At 34.3% G+C, this 20,872-nt stretch overlaps 1 long non-coding RNA gene across 2 annotated transcripts; it reads right to left on the bottom strand.

Moving 5' to 3' along the window:
* Positions 1 to 4,088: 4,088 nt before the first annotated feature.
* On the bottom strand, positions 4,089 to 16,839 carry LOC147652541 (uncharacterized). 2 transcript variants are annotated; one of them, XR_015288013.1, is made up of 3 exons: positions 16,628 to 16,839; positions 6,111 to 6,192; positions 4,089 to 5,428 (listed from the first exon to the last, which is right to left on the bottom strand). It is a non-coding gene; the product is annotated as an uncharacterized LOC147652541 (long non-coding RNA). The 2 variants fall into 2 exon arrangements; XR_015288014.1 differs by having other exon boundaries at positions 16,277 to 16,635.
* Between the last annotated feature and the right edge of the window lie 4,033 nt (positions 16,840 to 20,872).

The raw sequence follows: 20,872 nt of genomic DNA, 5'->3' as shown, positions 1-20,872 counted from the left end.
TTGTTTAGAAACACTTGAAAATATGAATCCAACTACTTTATGCTAGTCTTTACTTGTAGATTGATAGACTGGACAGTAAAACACCGGTTTGGAAATCCTGTCTGTAATAACCCTAGTGTAATTTATCTATTTATTTATTTATGGTCTTTTTTTTCTTCTTGATTTTCATTTCAGGAAGTTATAACATTCCAAAGACAATAAGAACCACTGTAAGCTGCCTATGCCTATGTTACAGTTTTGTACTTTTAAGCATATGTTAAAAACATTATAATAAAAATTGTAACATCCTACCTGTAGTTGCCACAGCTCACCATTTATGGATGCTGGAAGAATTAGAGGAATAATGAGATTCAGTGATCTACAAGCTAACATTAAAAAAAAAAAGAAAAAATTAGTTTTTCCTAACTGCATAAATTTATAGACGATTTTCTAGCACATACAAAATAGTCCAATCTCTTTCTAAGATGTTCAAATGGACCCAAAGAAGACAGATTGACAAATCAAATCAGGGAAGAGATATCTCATGGAAGGTTTTGCCACTTTCATGACTTTTTGTTTGTCACGATGGGTATAATCTCAAATATAAACTTCCAAATTTGGAAGAAAATAAAAACATCAACAGCTGCAATCACTTTTAACAACTAGATAATAAGCCAGTGATTCAAGCTCTAGGAAGTTTAACTTCAGCTTCCTGTATCTCATATAAGAAAACTGGAGTGAAAAATCATTCAACTGGAGGATGTTATAGTAGCACAAATGAAGTTATGGTGGTGTCCAAGGTCTAGGTAGTCCCCTGTTTGCAGTGATCACTTTTTCCTCAGCTCTACCCATGACATCTAAGCAGAAGGGAGGAATGGGGTAGCTATTTAAGTTCAGTTGCTCTGGCATAGCAAAAACGGTTTCAGGTTCCAAATAAGGTAGGAATGCTCAGTTTTAAAATCCATATAGATACTGAAATGAAAGGTTTTGTTCCTATATTCCTAGTGAAATAAGAAGCAACAGGTTACCTTAGTAGCTAGGATTTAGAGTAGAGGAATACTTTGACAAAGGTGTTTTTCACAGCTTATCTACCCTTTTCTGCAAGTTATAAAGGGCTTAGTGAACAAACTGGTTCCAGACTTAGTACCTGGTGTGTCTCATATGCAGACAGTGCTGCAGAGCTGACCTGTATATCTGTCTGGCAGATGCTTCATGGGAAACAATCTTTATCCTTACTATCTAAATATAGACGAGCAGTAGTAATATTATCAATAAGGGAAGCCTATCACTATGTTCTTTAAAAACTGATTTAATGAAAGCACAACTACTACAAGACCCTTTAACATATTTTATATTTTATATCTCTTGTCCATTGTATATTGGAAGAGATTTTCTACGTTCTTAACATACCCTTCCTTCATTCTATGCTCCTAAATTTATCTCCCCAAGAAATCTTTCTAAAAGCTTGCTCAGTGAGCATTATGTGGGACTCTATTACATGCTATGAGCTAAGTTATTTTTTCTTTAGAAACATGTTAATTTCCTCTTTACTCTTTTGTGATGCTTTCTTTCATTTTGTTATACTCAAAGCAAACTACAGACATTAAATATTTTAAGCATTCCTAAAAATCAAGGCAAGCACCCACATTCAAGACCAATAATGTTGCAAGGTGACAGTAAATGTAAAACACTCAAAGCCTTGTAAATATTTTAAATCTGTTTCTGCAGATTTGCAAACGTTTGATGCGAATTCTGGAAGTAGTGAAAGGCCATCAGAAAGAGAACTGGGGCTGTCGTAATTAAGTAACAAGACTGTTTGCAGACTTTGTGAAAGTGCTGAAATAGTTCTGAGTGTCTCAGATACGAATTTCTTTGTGTTCTCCTTCCTTTGGAATTTCAGGCTCTTGATAAAGCAAAAGGAACCGAACATCTTGTGCTTAGAGAAAACAAAGGAATGAGGAAAGCAGTGATAGCACTGAAGGAAATATTGGAAGATTGCAATATAGAATGAAGAGTTCTGTTCTTATGAAAGGCTGACTAAAGATGTCTTACAATGGATGAAATGACCCCTATGCTAAAGGAAAACATGCTGAGATTAGATAAGAGAAGGGAAAGAACCTTTTCTAAGCAGGAGAAATTCAGCAAGGATATTTCCAGGAGGAGACATCAGTACTGGGTATGCTTAAAAAGATAAAATGTTGAAGGGAAAAACAGAGAAAACTGTGAAATCCTAGTGTTCACAGAGACTAAAGCAATTGCAAAGAAATCTTCAAGAAGTAGGGCAAGACAAGTTCTTTCCCAGGGATCAGCATGAAAGAGCAGACCAGACCACTACCAGCTGTGTCAAAACGGAGAGGCATTCCTGGTTGACCCATACCATCTTAGATCCAGTATCCTTCATTGCTTTCATAACACTCTGCATTCTGGTAGAATGACAAGAGTGAAGCAGCAGGTATAAAGTCATTGATTTTATTCCCCCTTTATTTCTTCTCCCCCTTTATATTTTATTCCCTTTTGCCTTTATTTGCTTTGCTTATTGTACCTACAGGTTTCAAGTTAATTTTTTCAACCTGGAGAAATTATTCTCCTAAAATTGTAGCTCTAGATATGCCCCAAGACATGTTTTTGTGCTATTTCTTTTCAGTCAAGTACTTTATTTTTGAGACTTTCACAGTTGATATTGGTTTGGTACAGTAGGTACTGAAGAATTTTGTAACCATAGGAACTGAGCTAAAGACAAAACATCTGTCTTGACAAAAAAACATGGAGCTTTTTCATTCTGGAAATAAAGAAATAAAAATTTTCATGTCTACTCATCTCTGATTTTTATTTTTTTTAATACTGAACTGAAAGCAGGGGGAGGGGAGGGCAGAAGCATGGAGAAAAATACAAATACTCTTTAAGTTAATTTCCACATATTTCCAAAAAAAAAAAGTACCAGAATGTCACTAAAGGACAAGGAATGATTCAAACAAACATGTCTCAATGGTATGACAGGAAAAGAAGTAACTTTATTTTCTGACTCCAGTATTTATAGATTATCAACAATGACCAGGGGTTGGATAATTATGTTACCACCTTCCCAAGAACACTGTTCATGCAAAACATCCATCAAAAGACATTTCTTAGAAGGAAAGAAACGTTGTGAACATAAGTTGTGTACTTGTGTTCACAGTTACTTTCCTGGGAAAGTAACTAAAGCTATGAAAACAAGATCAGGAGGATTAGTTTTCAGGGCGACATCAGAAGTCAATCATGGTTTATCATGATTCATAAATTCAGTATTGAAAGACACACTTAGGACTTATTTATGATCTGATTCTTTATTGTTTTTTTTTCATTTTTGCAAATTCGTCCTCCCAAAATTGATTTTAAATTATTTTTTTCTCAAGATTATATGAAAAAGATTTCCTTTGGATTACTTTGATTTTTTTTTTTTTATTTTTTTTTTTTGCTTTAATTCATATGTGAAGAAATGGTAATGGTAAGATTTCTCTCAATACTCAATACTCTACTGTCTGTGTGCAGGCACAGCAAAGGCAAAGGAACATCTTTCTCTCGAAATCCTATTTTCATTACTAAGCTGACCTTTAAATGTACCATTTTGTTAAGCAAATATCCTTATAAAAAATTAGCCACTGCTTTCTTGTTCTGTGCAAGCAAATCCTGATTATTTGCCTCTCCATAAAGCCGAGATTCAGTTTAATAATTGATGTTTCTCTGCTTATCAGCTTTAGAAACCAAAACGTTGTGTTCTGCTATAAATCATTCTCACTGCTGCATTTCATTTTATTGCGTGGCAGTAGAACACCAACATAATTGCTGCAATCTGTTATTTGCAGATACGTTGCAAGACACAGGTGGCAACTACTTTTTGTGTTGTAAGAGAAAAAGACCTCCCTCACGCCCTAACACACCTTAAGTAATGTTCTAGAAATGCTGGTGTTGATGCTGGGATAGAATTAATTTATTCTTACTTCCAGTAACCTTTGATTCTGTTATAGTAACTTATATAGCTTTTTTCTTATAAAGTCTCAGATGGGACCTTGCTCAACATATTTCAGTGCTAGAATGAAGGAACAATACAACAAACCCGTAGGAGAAATTACTTTGTAAAAAGTACAAAATTCTGTATTTTTCTCATTTGCTGGCATTCTACATAGCCAGTTTTTTCTGCTTAGAAAATAAATGATAAGGAGTATTATTTTTATTTACAGTAATAGTGTTGTAGAATAATACATGCCCATGCAGGAAATCAATGGAAGACTTTTATTTCTAGTTTTATAAATAGTGAAACCCAATACAAATAATTAATTTCTACTATGCCACTCAACTCTATCTGTCTGAATTGCATGGTGACCAGAAACATCTGCCATAGATCTGAGATTAATTATAGGTAGGAGTTATTTCAGACTGAAATGGGAGACAATATACTGAAGGCTGTTCAACTATTTCTCACTTGGGTTCAAACTGCTTAACTCATATGAAAGTGTACTTATTGTACAAAAGTAGAAATGTTGGAAATTGTTTTGAAGAATACTGAAGGTAAAAATATCTAGGTCTGGTAAAAGACCAAAGACATCACTGTATGAGTAATTCACAACAAAACTATAATATGTGGTACTTTAATTGATTTTTTTTTTAATTATGGCTGTTTTATACAAATTGATGGAATGCAGTCATCAGCAGTCTTCATTATTTTTCTGACTCATATGAATTTATTACAGTAGGAATTTGATTCAACCTAGTACTCCATCAAAATTTTCCTGTAATTTAATAATTTTTCTAAAAAAAATGAGGCAAAGGCTTTGAATTTTTAAATAGTTCACTCCACAAAGGAACATTAGTAGCTGGTAAAAGCTGCTTATGTTAAAATTGAGGTGAAAATATAAAATGAATATCAAAACCACATTTTCTGAGCTCTATTAAATAACAGAACAATCTCACTAGGGAAGTGCAATGACTTGCTTCACTTGGCAAATTTTAAGTGGCTCGGAAAAACCACTGTAATATTTTCTTTCATTAAAAGAAAGCACTAAGTATTTTACACTGTTATTTTCATCTCCAGTTTCTGTTTTTGTACCGTTCTACTTTATTAATTTCATTTACTGCGGTTGATCTATTTAAAGAAGTGTGTGGGTTCCATTTGCAAAGTACTTCTGCAACAGAAACCTGCATAGCAGGACTCAAATACATTTTAAAAAAGACATAAAAAATAGCTTTCATCCTCTTTCCCTTCTTTAAATAAGAATTTCCATGGAGTGAAATTGAAACAGAATTAATCAAACCAGAAGAACCTCCTTCGCACACAAAAGCTGAGAGCTTGTTGGCTTTGTGACACAGCGAGAACACAAGAAGTGTTCTCTGCTCCTGCTGAGGCTCCTGATGCTGCCTCTTCTGATGCCAAAGCGGCTGCTGTCACCTCGGCTCTCGCTGCTGCTCCACGCTCCTGTGGGGAGGGCCAAGGGTACACATTGTCCTGTGCCAGGAGAGGAACAAAGCAGTTTGGGGAAGCAAACCCTGTAACTACCAGTGTAGAAGACCAATAAACCCTGCCAATTACTCATTGGCACAAAGGGCTGAGAAGAGGAATAATGACAAAAAAAACCCCAAAAAAAACCAACAACAACAACAAACAAATAAGGGCATAAGTTTGGAACAAGTTTCAAACTTGATGAGAGCCATGGGAAAATGTCAAATGTATCACACCAGAGATTTTGAGCAGGATTACAGATAGAACTTTGATATCAAGAGCAAATAAGTATTTAATTGCTATTGCCATTTAAATGACTTATAAAGGTTAAAGGGAAAAAAGATTATGAAGCCAAGTCCATTCAGTAGAGAAATTTTTTAAATCCTCTATACATTTAGAGACAATGCAAGGTCTGCTGTTTTGCTCAAGCATTCAATAGTTCATTCACTAGCTCAACACTTGTTAAAGGACATTACTGAAATTTGCAGTTTCAAACAAAACTTTCTTGGTTCTGGAGGAATTTACTGTAGATGTCCAGAAAATGGGCCAGATATTTACATGCAAAGCCAAGTTATCATCTGGGCCAGAAAAAAGTAGGGTTCAATTAGTTCAGCTAGCTGGTAATAAAGCAGCTATATAATGGAGTTAAACTTATTACCTTCTTATGTAGTATTTGTTATATTTCACTGTTTAATCTCCGAAGTGTCTTGTTCCTTATGCTTCTTTTCATTGGCACTTCACTGCAAATAAGTAGAATGCATTTTTAATATTTATTAATATTTATATGAAATTGAATCATAACCAGATATATTTGCCCAAAACACTTTGTGTGAAGATCTATATTATATATATATCATATATATATATAATATCCAATATAAATAAATAAATATATTAGATATATATACTAGATACAACTCTAACCATTAGTGTAAAACAACCATTTCAAGTTGATATGCAGCTTTTATTACAGGAGAAAGTCAGGAATTAGTCAAGAGTTTGGAATCACAAACAACATAAGACCTTTACTATACTACTAATTACTGACAATTCTAGTAGAAATTCTAAAAAAAAAAGTTAGTCAGCAATTAGCCAGAGGAATAGGTTTTAAATGTCTACACTGTAAAGAAGAGCAGAGTGAAATTTTCTAAAAAATCCTTTATGTCTCATCCAAAAATCTGTAATTTGGGGTATATTTTGGCCTTTAGCCAAACATTCACAGACAAACCAAAGAAAAGAATGTTGTTTTCTCAGTCAGTGGTATTCAGGTGCTGTAACAGGAAGGTGGCAGCTCGAGGTCTCCTACCCAGGTACAGACATGGCTCCATCTCTTTCAGTCTATAGGATGTGGCAGGTTTTCAACTGATTGTGGTCAGTGGTAGTGATGGTAAAAGTTGCACCTTCTGTAGCAAATACTTTTTGGAGTATTTGTATTTGTTAGTATTTGCAGAAAATACTTAAGCTTTGACCAAAGCTTGTTTACAGAAATTCACCCTGATAACTGTAACCCTGTGGGAAATGTGCTGACTTGTGACAGAGGAAACAAAGACATCACTTTTGCAAGTTTCATGGAGACAATATGTTTATTATTTCCCCGGGTTTACAGAAGCAATACAGTCTGTTTTACAGAAGACAATATCTCCCCTATAGCAAATTGATGTTCCAGTAATACAAATACCAGACTTGTTCAGGTACTGAAATTAATTTGACACTACAATTTCTAGAGGATTTCCTAAGTGTGTTGTCAGAAACTGTTGTTGGCATTTCATGTTTACTTTTGTTTACAATTTGCTTTAGATTTTTGATCCCTTTAGGAATCTGCCAGATGTATATTCTGTCATGGAAACACTTAATGATGGTGAAAACTGCTGTCTTGTCTTAGTTCAGATAATTCTGAATATGCTCTGACATCATTGGAAAAGGTTTAAGCTGGCAAAGAAGAAGCAGAGAATAAAATACAGTAATAGTTGCAAATTTTTATGAAAAACCCCCTATCTCTATAATGTGCTTTCATGTCAATATCAGCTAATAAAATTTTATTGATTAAAATCTATTCATAAATAACATTACTAGCAAATTCAGATAGCAATATATATTATTCAAAATAAATGACAGCTCTGCTCTACATTAACCTTACCAAAAACGAAAGTCCTTAGTTAGATTCAGGTCAGTCAGGTTCTTCTCTTTACTGCCACCAAAGTAATTGAAAATAAAGATTAGCCAATTTAACTAACACAGTGGTGAAAAAATTATGGAAGTTAATGATTCAGTGCTAACTGTCTTAAAAAATGCTACCACTTGGTGAAGTATTTTAATCAGGAATTTTCTTCTTAAATTTTCCCTGCACAAGGCAATCTTCTTATATTAATTGAAAAAAAAAGTAGAGAATAAGGTAAGGAAGGTGTACTGTGTTGCTTACAAGTCACTTGTTTTTCTGAAGCTTCATATGAATGTGTAAAATAGCAATCTGTGATCTTGTAAAATCTGTTTTCTCAATAGAACTGTGTTCTGTTTTGTGAAGTGAGAAGAAATCATTTTTACAGAGAGCAGCAAAACTATTTGTGCCAGTAACTTCCAAGAAGTGTGGAAAATACCCCAAGCCAAAAAACAGAGCAAAGAACACTTCCCAAAAATCAATTATCTTTTCACAATTTAATCACTTCATGAAGGAAAAAAAAATCAAAGAAAGTACAGGAATATTTTTCAAATTAAGATTTGACTCATTATTTTTAACATTATTGAATATTTATTCAAGTAGGAATTTTGCATGAGTAACTTGTCAAATTTCTCCTTCATGCTAATATTAAACAGTCCCAGAGACACAATTTCATGTGTAGCTTAAAGTCTCAACAGTTCTTTGAGATTTAAAATTTTGAAATAATATTTTAAATCAGTTTAAAATTTGTTTTTGTCCAATGAGAAAAAAATTAAGAATTTTTCAAAATAAAATATTAATTCATTGAAATATAACCAGATTTTGAAAATAATTGTGATTCATGTCCATGAAAGAACTCTAAGGTTTTTATGTCTATATTTGTAGTCCATAGTAGTACCAACCAAAACCTAAGTGAAAGTCATCTTCCTTAGAGCATTTACTACAGTCAAAAAATATTGCTGCAAAGCCAGAGTAAAGGATGAAAGTGGTCTTAGTGCTAAACTTGCAAGGAAAACTTATTTTTAGAGGGGTATATCAAAAGTGTACCAAACTTCACCTCTCATTTACAATTTTATCCTAATGAAATTTGTCACACCTTTTGAGCATCTGAATAACAGAAGCTCTGCCTTTCTGATCCAGCACCACTGCTATTGTATATTCATAATTTAAATATTTTTTACGTGCTCAGTGTGTATTTTTCTTTTCTTTGTGCTTTTGGCAAGTTTACTGAAGAGAATGAGTGGAGCCCTGTCAATGTCACTAACCTATTAAAAATCCAGAATATTTTTCTTTGTTTGATGTTGATGATGACGATTATGACGCCAGACTCAGAGAAATATAATATCCTGTGTTTTTATCTCCTTCTTTGGTCTTTCACAAAATCAGGTGGAAGCTATCATATTTCTTTAACTCATCACAAAATATAACACTAAGCAAGACCAGGGGCTTTAAAGACCCAGTTCAAGACAGCAAACAGGTTACTTTGTGAAGCACCAGCTGCTGAGCTGGACATAACCTAGACAAATCAGATATTAGGTGCTTCCCTCTTGTGCATAAATGCAGTGAATAAGCAGTATGGTCTTGGCACCTCAGAATGTTGCTTGAACACAAGACCAATGTTGGTGTAATTGCAGGATGGATTTCAAACTCAAACAAATAATGTCTATGAATGTCAAATTACAGTCTCCATCCACTGCAACCTTTTTCTCTCCTCTTTGGCATTTTCTTTTTCCTGATTACTTGTCATGCTGTAAATTGAGTCAATTAATTGCTTTGGTTTGTTTTTCACAGAAATTTATATATAGATCTGCAATTTTGTTTGAATTCCAATACAAATAAAATCCTTTAGATGAAGCAAACACTGATAGTCTTCAAAAATCTTAAAAAAATTTAAAGCTATTTTATAGGTAAAGCAAATATAATTGATTTTAATGTCTGAATCTTAATTCAGAGTTCTCTTTTGTCTTCATTGTTAAGGATGTTTATTTTTAATGTAACAAAAATGTTAAAAACATACAGTAACATATAACTTAACATATATTGGGTGAAACTGTGGACAGTGCTAGAAACCTATGAATTCCTTGAAAAGTGTCTTTGATTTATTCATAACCTTCATTATCTCCAGCCTAAAATCACACTGGCTGGCATCTATTTAAACCCAAGTGTCTCATTTTGTTTTCTGTAATCCACCAAATCATTATATAATCAGCAACATGAACAGTTCCCACCAACTTCTTGAAGAGCAGATTCAGGTTCTCTTTCATATTTCAAATTCTTATGTACATTTTAATATTTTAACACTAGGTTTGCTGGTTACTCTAGATATGAAAAGGGAATATCTGCACAGAGCATTAGTAGTTGCTTTAGCTGTGATGTCATTTTTCTCATAAAAGCATGATTGTAATCTCTTTACTCAGGCAGAGTATCTTTCTCCACAGAATATCAGTCAGGAACTGAAATAATGTTGCTCAAATTCAGTATGATAGTTCTTGTAATAGAATTGTACAGACAAATTAGTTTTGCAAATATAATTTCCTGCAAGTGTGCATATATTGTGTATGTCTGTCTACACCCAATTGTGCTTCCATGCTGAGCTTATGGATTGTTTGTCAGAATCCACTAAAATGCATTTAACCTCCAGCTGCACCTGTTCTAACCTGCTCTTGTATCACTCCTGTTTTCTCACTACTAACAAAACAACTGGAAACACCTACTCCCTCATACAGTAGAAAAGTAGAAAGCTTCATCATCAGAAGCTTTGGTTCTGAATAGTTGAGCAAAAGATCTATTTAGAATCAGATTAATATATTTTTATTCATCACAGACCAAGTTTTTGCTTCCTCTGCTCTTGTGACTCCATCATTTCTAATATTTCATTCTATGTGATGAGTTGGAGACAATAAGATGGGCACCAGTGTTGTGACCTACAATTTTCTATTGTGAATTTTCTGGAAAGTTTCTACTATTGGCATGGAGATCAACACTGGCATATTGATTAAAATCTTTTGTAAGGAGAATGATGAGTGTGTACACAGACTTGTATCTTATGTTCAGGATCATATATGTTCAATCTCTCCAGAGGGAACATTTATTTGATATCCAGTAGCTGGGATTATTTTATTTTTTATTTTTTCCCTAAGAACTGCAGGTATACCATTAGGAGAATATGAATATGGAGGGACTAAAGTTTAAAAGATTTGCTTTTGCAACTATATAGATTTAATAGATGATTTTAGTAAAAATCTGTTATCAGGAGCTATCAGATACAAAACTTTTCCATGAACCTTCTATACCCATTTTTCTTAACCCCATAATAGGTGATAATACTTGAACATAGTAATATTGGTTCACAAACTATATAGCAAGTTGTTGTCTTGCTGTTATGGGTGCTCCATACTGACTGCCTGATGGCTATTGAATTTGATTTAAAGATGTTAATTTTGACTTTGGCATGAGAACACACTTAAAATGAGCACAATAGTACACAACCATACTCACATTAGTAAGACCATATGCTCACTAATGAAAAGCACTCTTGTTTAAATGGGAAAACTATAGGAAAGCTGTTTTTCATGAGACAAGGTGTCAAGATTTTTCCCTTTACCTACAGCTGACAGTTTCAATCTCTAGCTTTTTCCCAGACCTAAGAACCAGGAAGAGTATATAGAGGCCCAAAATATATTCAACTCCAAGGAGAGTTCACAGCTACAGTAGTGTAAGAATTTATTCCTTATTTTCTAAATTATTCTTGTTTTATTTCTGTGGTAAATTCTACATTTAAAATACATGTATTTGCTCTGGATACATTATTCTAACCTTGCTTGTGTAGTTTAAAAACATCATTTACTCAAGAAAAGCTTTTTATTTTCCAAATAGAAGCTGAGACCATTGATTGTGATTCCTGTCTAAGGAAGATAGTCCTTCTGAAAAAATTAATATAGGCTGAAAAATTGTTCTCCAGTCAGTCTTGATTTTTTTTTTTTTTTCCAATTTCAACACAAGCTTTCCCAGAGTCAGAAAAAAAATTTGAGTCACTATAATCTCTAATAAACACAAAGACATGCACACTCACATTAAAAAAAATTAATTTCAGCCTTCACGTTCTAATACTTTCTGAAATTCAATTGCTGTTTATTCAGTTCAGGTACCTCAAACTCAAATCCTCAGGTACTCATTGAAGAGGTGCCACTAAGGGTCATTTGCAAATTGCAAGAAAACACAAAGTGTGCTGTCTGAAAATCTGAGAATCCCGTTCATACCTTTTCAGAGAGTCTGTTTAAAATTATTTTGTCTTTCAAAAGCAAAATATCTTTTTCCCCTGGTTTCTAGGCTTTTATGAATTGTAGATTTCACAGAGAAAAGCTTTGGTTAATTACAATGGAATTACTTTTGAAGTACTTCTAAATGGTAAATGGTTTCCATTCAAAAATCAGCTTTTGATGTGTTATTTAGATACATATTATCTATGCTATAGATATAGCAGCAGTTATAGAGTGGATGATAATATCATCACTATTATTGCACTTTTCCCTACAACACTCCTGTTTTGGCTTCTAGAACATATATTTTCTCTCTCCTGTGCAGATAAAGAAGGGAGGGATGGCGTGGTTTAGTGGGCACCTGACATCCAGCCAACATCAAACCGCCAGAAGACCACACTTTAAATATCTAAAATTCCTATTCCAATACTGCACAGGAAACATAGGGGTGTTTTGACTACAGCCTGGAAGCTTGAACTATGCTGGACACAGTCAGAAATGTCACAGTCACAGTCAGAAACGTTGCTGCATCTTTAAGCCCTTCAGGGAGGCACTGAGCTGGCTTGAGCACTTTTACATCTGACTAAAGAGATATCTTCTTTCTAAAGAGTGCATAACTCTTAATTTAATGTACTCTATGTCCAAAATACCCAACACAACTAATTTTTTGTTTAAAGCAAGAACCTGTATTATAGCTAAGAGCTTAGTTAACAGTCATGACTTACCCATGATTAGTTAGCAGAGAAGACATTAAAATCCAGCAGATTAATGCAAAATAATGTCCATTATGTTTTGCTTGCAACAAAGTCACCATGCTATTTTGGACCTAAAGAACCAACTATGAAGAAACACAATGACAAAAGTTTGCTCTCACTCAGGTCCCAAATTATTTTGATTTTCTTCGTTTGAATGTCAGACCTTATTCTAAGCCATATTGCACTTTGTCTGTCAACCAAGGCCTACTGAAATGGGTAAAGATTGAATGTCTAAATCCAAATGCCTAAGAAAGATGAAGGGAAAGAGTTGAAAGATAAAAGGAAAAATTCAAAAGATCTTTGTCTATTCAAACTAGCATTATGCTACATAAAATATAATTAAAACACACCAAAATGAAATGGGTAATCAATGAACTTTGAACTGATAGTTAAATCCAGTAAGAAATTACTTATTCCATGTTCTGAAACATCTGACTCATAAAAAGACCTTTTTCTTAAAGGTCCTACTCCTAAGTCATATATATATGTCTTTCTTCTCAGAAGGATAACATGATCTTTCTGTACAGTAATTTTGAGAATTTTTTCTGTGTAGTGATTTAGAGGTTAATTCTGAGAAAGACATTTGTGTTCTTGGACTTTATAAGCTGCAACCAAAATTGCAAATATCATGCATTTTAGAATAAGCAAGAGACAGAGTTGAAGTTTGTGTGGGGGAAAATCCATACTGAGACAAACAAGAGCCATGAGATAATTGGAGTTCTGTGACCCAATTGTCCCAGTTTAAAGTCTTTGCTGAAGCCATCATGGGGCTGAGAAGGAGGCATGCATTCTGAGGTGTCCATCACCAATAACCTTATCCAGTATTGCTAAATTACCCTGTGTAGCCAATGCATTCCTCCTTTGTCTCACATCAGTACCAGCACAGAGATGACTCTAACGCTCAAATTCACCCCCTTCATTGGACTGACCTAGATTTCATTGCACCCTGAACCCTCCCATTTTAGGTGACATTCCTTTTCCATGAAGTAAAATTGCTTATCCATAACCATGGAACAGGCATTAACCTTTTTGGCAGATTAAGGCCAACAAAGAGCAAGATGTATTGATAACATTTTGAGCTGAATTATGTGTATGTAGCATACTGCAATCACTAACTGTGATTTGCCAGATGTTTGAAAATGTTATGGCCCACACAACAAATATTGCAGTTAGAAAGTGAAGCAGTGAAAAGAATTGCATTTTTGCCTACCCAAGCTAACAGAATTATCTCTCATTTGAGGTTTTCAAAATGTTTTATATGTATTTATTAGATAACTAATTGCACACCTTCCCTCTGTGCAAGTATCTGAGATTCAGCAGCTTGGGGCATGATCCCCAAATCCTAAGCTAGGAGCTTACTTCCTCTGGAACCCTCTGCCACACACAAAAATTAACAATAATTTTCAAAACATAACTAATTTCAGTGATTTGGCTGTTAGAAGTAGTAGATCTATCTCTTCTCATTCTTCTTACATATTTAACCCCTTGGGGCAAATAAGATACAGAAGCCATACAATCTTATCTATGACACAAAGATCTAATTAGTTTAACTCATGCAATGGATCCTTTTTGTTTCCCAAATGCACTTGGGCATTTGCACATTGCATTTAATTGCAATCCAGTTCATAAAACAGATAATCAGCAAATTTTGAGTAAAAAATACTCAGGTGATGAAAGGTTTCCTGGAACACACTACAAATGCCACTCAAGATCAGTCAGAAAGTTGATGATGTCAAATCTAACAGACCTGCGCAGCATTTCGTCTTTCTCAGTTATAAATGAAATAATTTAAATGTTTCATGCTGCTCAAAATGTTATCACCTGAAAAAAATGTAGTCACATCCTTATTCAAAGAAATTAATAGTCATGTGCCAATCTATTTTAATCAACAAGAAAAGCTCCTTGAATATTATTGGTTGATAATTCACTATGTAAGCAAGCAGAAAAGAAACACATACTGACACTAAGGAAAAATCCCAGTCTTGTAAAGAGGTTAGAGCTGTAAGAATTCATTAACTTAAAAAAATCACCAAGATTCCAGAATGAAAACTATCTGCACTTTTTATAGTTTTAAGGCTTCATAAAATACAAATTATATTAAACAAAATGAAAAGGTGCTTTAAAAATTTTGTCAGGATGATTGACTTTTATGAGAGTGTAGTTTGGCTAGTGAAATTATTTGAGTGACATGAAGATTTTACTTCTCTTTTCATACAAATTGAATAAAAATTGATTGCTCCTAATAAAAAGACACAGCTGGTTTCTCTCAAAACCTCTTTTTCAGGTATACAAAGAATATGGAAAAAGAATGCAGGAGAGGGAAGTCAAAAATTCAAGTTAATATTTACTATTCAGTCTACATGTACTATACTGTTCAGTCTGTAACACACTGATTTGAAATCTCTGAGAAGTAATATATGTAGTTTTTATTTGGTTTATTTTTATTCTTATTGGTTCTTTTTTAAATTCCATGATGGTAGAGATGTATAGAGAGGTAAAGAAAAAGGGTGTCTTTGTTTCTCCCTGAAAATGAGAAAGCTGAATGAAAAAATATATCCTTTTTTTTGGGGGGGGTGGTTTTGAGGTTCTGGATTTTTTTTTAATAAAATAGAAAATTAGAGCTGGACTTGTCATTTGTATGTTTAAGTAATCTGTTGTATAATTTGAGTCTTTAGTGATGGTGTACTACTGACTTACTTTAACCTCACTGGAATTAAGGCCATACCAATTCATTTTCTTTATTGACATCTGACATGCTAAAATGATATTTCAGAAAAGTTTTCCATAGTTTAAATTTATTATTTATTGTGAGAAAATCTAAATTTGAATTAATGAAACCAGGGAAAAAACACACAGATTGACTTCTAATTTACAAAATAGCATCAAAAATATTGCTACCTGAATGAAATTTTTTGCACAGCTCCCCAGGCATATTCAACATGAACTGTAATATTCTAGAGCACCCAAAAGGCCTTGAAATCTTATATTTAAACATAACTGGAGAAAATCTTTACAAAATATACTTTAGTGGGAACATCAAAACAGCACATATCTATTTCCACAATATGTGAATGGCTAAGTTTTATACATTGTTTGGACAATGCAATAAGAAACGTGCTTATACTCAGTCTTTGGTCAGTGTCCCAGCTACTTGGCACTGTTTAAAGATAAAAGAAACATATCTGCCCTGAGAGGATATCTGAACGATTTCATTTCAGTAGACTCTAGGGGTGAGAACAAGCTTACATAATTACTTCCAACATATGCTATTTGGTGTTTATCAATGGAAAATCTGAGTTAGAACTGTAAGGAGTCTTAAACAGCAAAACTACAGGGTAACATTTACTAGAGGAAATAGATTTTAACAGAGGAACTTTTTCTCTCTGTATCAAAATGTTCCAGGAAGTGAAACATTACTTTTTAATACACAAACACTTGAATTCCAACATTTTCTTATACAAAGCATGTCAAATATGTGAAGAGAATAAGATGTCACAAAAGGTTACAGTCTCTGTCCCCCTCCAGACCCCCAGTACCATAGAAAATACTCTCAATTACAGTATTGACCCAAACCAAGAGGCATCTCCTTAGTGTACAGCACAGCAGCACAGAAAGGCTCCTTTGTGCTCTTCTTACCTTGAAATAAGCTACTTACCAGGATTTTATTTTTTCTGTGCCAATAGCTGTGCTGCTATGACTACGGTGCTTTTGATGTGATACCTGGTTTCTTTGAAGCTAAATTGGCACTCCAGGCACAGTGCTGCAATTTGCAGTATTGGGGGACCAATAAAGTGGCTTAAAAGTAAGCCACTTTTCCTCTTCAGGTCTTCCAAGTGAAACTTGTCTCAGCTAATAACTGAGTCTGCTGTTGGTTAAAGTAAGCTCTGAGTAGATGTAGTATTTATTTTCTTTCTTTTTTTTTTTTTTTTTTCCTTCCAAGGCTTTATCTTCTGAAATGTGCCTTGTGTTTCCTTCAGACAGAGGAAAGTACCATATTGCTACCTACCTTCATTTGTGTTTGTTGTTATGGTGACTGTGATACAGGCATAATACACTCAAGGCTGCTAGAAGTTCTGCAAAAGACAACTAGGGCTCTTCTCCCTGTGTCTGTAAGATGGCCAGTATTATCATTCCTCTAGTTTGGTAAACTGTGACACAAACAGAAGGATTGTTAGTTGGTGGTGATGATGAGAGGCCTGTCCCATTTCTGTTGAAATCATAGGGATAACACCTCCAGCTGGTGTAAGTTAGTGCAATTCCTTTGCAATCAATGCAACTGATAGATAATTTCCAAGGATTTGGTTCCCACCTGAAAATTTTTACTTTAACAAGGGCGAATACAATAAGAATATTTTTTCTCTTATATCAATGTTCCAATCTTGTAAAGACATCAAACTAATACGTAATTTTCTTCATTTTGCCCTGAATCTGGGTTTTTTTCTTTGTTTGCGTAGAATTTCTTCCATCACTGCTGCATTTTCAAGCAAAGGCATGCAGTTTTGTGGTACAGAAGACACGTTCAGTAAAACAGACAAGATGCTTAAAAGTAAACAGAGATCTTATAAAAACTGAAATGTATTTTTGAAGAAGGTAGTTAGGTTAAAGTCCAATTCTTGCAAACAGCAACCTGATAAATTGGCTGCAATTCCCTTTGAGGCACTGCTGAGGAAATAGAGATTCATCTCATAATAATAACATCCATCTCATCTCCTGTACACCAATATCTTAGGGGTGTCCTCTGTTAAGGAACAGTATGATAAACTCTCTCTTAGGAAAAACTAAAAAGGAATCAAACAGCCTAAAAAGATCAGAAGAGATGGGAAGTATGGGAATAACTTTTGTGGATTTTTGTTGGTTTTCTTAATACTCTGCCCTACATTATTGTGTTTGCAGGTCTAGCGAATGATAATGAGGTAACTCAAGGGAAAAAAAAAGATGTAATACTTCTATTTTGCAGTATAGAAAAAAATCTGGTTTGGAATTGCAATATCATACCTACTGTGACAGGACATAATCGCCATGTTCTGGAAGATTCAATCCAAGCTAAAGGATGGTACAAATACCAAATCTTAACTGAAAAATTAATTATTTTCTGAAAAATGCCAGCTTTCCTAAAAAAATATATTGATTTACTCTGCAGTGTTTCCAGCAGGGAGAAGGAGAAAACATAATTTGCTTCTAGTATGTGAAATAATGAATCAATTACATATCATGAATTCTATAAAAATGGAGGAAAATGCATCAAATATTTCCAATTCCTTTTCTTTTGGCATGCTCAGAGAATCAATAAATAGGATACAGAGATGATAAATTATTTAAACTAGAGTAAAGGAAGCAATAAGAACTGCTTTTATCCACCTGTGATTTTGATATGATGATTTTAATTTCTGACTAAGCTGCACTTTTACTCCTATTAAATTATTCTTCTTCCTCTTTTATTGCTGTCATTTTTTAATATAGTTATGTGTTTTAAAAATGAAAACAAATTAATAGAAAATATGTTCTATTAACAGAACTATTGCTGTATAGTATTGCTCCCAGATGCACAAAGGGCATCTAGTCATGTCTTTTATAGCCTTCTTCAGGCTGAAATGGTAACAAACTGACAGCACACAGACAGGGGAGATGAGCTTCCACATTGGGGAACATGTGCTGCTAGAATAGATGCCAAGTCATGGACATCAGTGAGTCACAATTTCCCTGTGTAATGACAGCAGTGTCACCACAGAATTCAGTTATTAATGCACTACAACTTTCTAATTGCAAAGCTGTGGGTTGAGGACCTTCTAATATTTGTCATACTTCAGAAGGAAAATTCTGCAGAAATAGTGATATAAATGGACAGATTTACAATAGTGTGATTAGGATCACGGTGTGGGTTGGAAGAGGCCTGTAAGACCTAGTTCTGACCCTCCTGAGCCCCCCAGGGCAGGGACCCCACCCTCTGTGTGCACTGCTGTAGAGGCACTTCAGCTGGGTACCGACCTCTTCACCTCATGGGAGGAGCCTTCCCTTAACGCCTTTGGGACAATTTACAGGTTGATTCCCTGTTGATTCCTGGCTCCTCTCTGACACTCAGAAAAACATCCTCTTCCCTCACCAAATCTAGTTTAAAGTCCTGTTAATAAACCCAGCCAGGCTGCTACCTAGAACCACCTTATCCTGCTTGGTCAGGCGCGGCCCATCCAATGTCAACGTGTCTGGTAAATCTCAGGCGTGTCCCAGGTGGCAGATCCCAAAGCCCTGAGTGTGGCACCATGCACACAGCCAGAATGTGGTTTGCTTTCATTTTTTTTTTCTTCTACTTTTACTTACTCCTTCTGTTCATCTCCTTCTTCCTGGCTCTCCGGTTCAAGCTGGGAGGATGCAAGAGAACACTGCCCGTGCCCCTGACAGAAGAGAACTCTAACTGTGACTACACAGGTTTCTGTGTAGCAAAGCTCCAGAGCTAATCATAAATGCCACCTTTAATCTCACTGAAGGCATATTTGCCCTAGATTTTATGCTGCTGCAAGTTACACTATTGCTCTGCTGTTATCTGAGTATTTTCTGAAATTTTGCAAAATTGGACTGTCTGAAGCAGAAGTGGTTCTGTGTAAGTCTTGTTCTCATAATGGCAGGGGATTTCAGCTCATTCTTGTAAAAATGCCATGTACTACATAGATTTATTTCCCTTTGAGAAATCCTATTTTCACATGAGACAAGAACTCAATTTAGCACACCTTTTTCTAGGTGTACTCTATAAAAAAACTGTCTTAAAGGTCCACAAGGGGTTTCTTTAACAATGTTATCATGACAGGGAATAAATATTTTTTTCCATAAAATATTTAATAAAACCTAATTTTGCTCTATCAAGCTTTCATTTTAAGAGTTTTAAAATTCTAATAAGAATAACATTAAACTCTTACTGAGAAAAATCTCCTTGAGTATAGTATGTTTTCTTCTCAGAATCAATTCTTTCAAGTTTTCACTTAAAAACGACTTTTGTTTCTAAATTAAATCTTACCAGAATATGACTCTAAAGTTATACATATAAACTCTCTCCTATAAAGTTATATATATAAACTCTAGACACATCAAATCAGTTCATAAAAGAAATAATGAAAGAAATTTTTAAAATTACTTTACCAGGAAATATTGATCCTATGAATCTGTGGTTTTCCCATTCAAGTCCATAGAAATTTTGAATTACAGTTGTGTCCTTCAGTTTTGATTTTAATAATGTCTTACATATGCAAATATTCATACAGGGAATATTTTATTCTTTTGTTCATACATCTTATGTAAGGTATTCTGATTTCTTCTTCCTTCTGCAAGGCTACTGGCAAAATGTGTATGGAAACATAAGAAAAGGAATTTCTAAAGTTTCCTCTTATTAAAAATTTGCAGCATAACACTGATTCTGGGATATCAGAGAACAAGTGGTTGTTTATGACTATGACATGGTGTCTAAGGTAACTATAATCCATAACTTAGTTTTTTTCTAAATTGTATAGATACGAATATTCAAAGAATAATACAGGTATTAACCACGCCAATTGAAGGTTAGGCTTCTAAACGTTTTAGAGGCTTTTTAATACTTTGTAACAGAATTAAAAATATGAGTTGGTTTTTTTCACTTCCAGTCAGAAACACATAATTGGACTCAGCGCATTTAAAATAGTTGTTCACTAATTACCCAGGTATCACCAGCATGACAGTCCCTCTGCACAGCCTGCAATTTGCATTAATTTCAAAAGCACTCAGGATGTTTTCCTACTGTTGCAACACAAGGAACAGTAAAGAGGGATGCCATTTGAAAAAATGGAATTCAGAAAAGTTGAAGAAATTTGTTTCAGCTGCTACTATACCATTTTAAAGACTGATGATTCCTTGGTCTGGAAAGAATCCCACCACCTGTAGCTGTAAATGAAAAGAATGTGAATTTGTCTGTTGAATTCTCTTGCAGCTTTGCACAGAATTTTCTGCATAATTTTGCAAGGCAAACCTACTTGACAATATTTACATCATTAAACAAAGACCAGCAGAGTAGATTCAGAATGAAAGACAGAAGCTAAGTTTTTCTTGCTTCTGGTGGAATTTTCTGTACAAAATCTCTGTTTATATTTTCCCATATTTTCTTTATATTCACTCTCTCTCTGACCTAAATTGCTTTCATTCTGCTGCTTTTCCTCTACAGTGTGTTTCTGATTGTATATGAGAAAGAAACATTGTTTTTTTTCATCTCAGGTTCTCTCGCTAATATAATGCA

Source organism: Cyanistes caeruleus, chromosome 6 (assembly GCF_971803275.1).
Source record: "Cyanistes caeruleus chromosome 6, bCyaCae1.hap1.1, whole genome shotgun sequence".
NCBI classification, from domain to species: domain Eukaryota; kingdom Metazoa; phylum Chordata; class Aves; order Passeriformes; family Paridae; genus Cyanistes; species Cyanistes caeruleus.
This window is presented reverse-complemented; position numbering and strand designations above follow the sequence as displayed.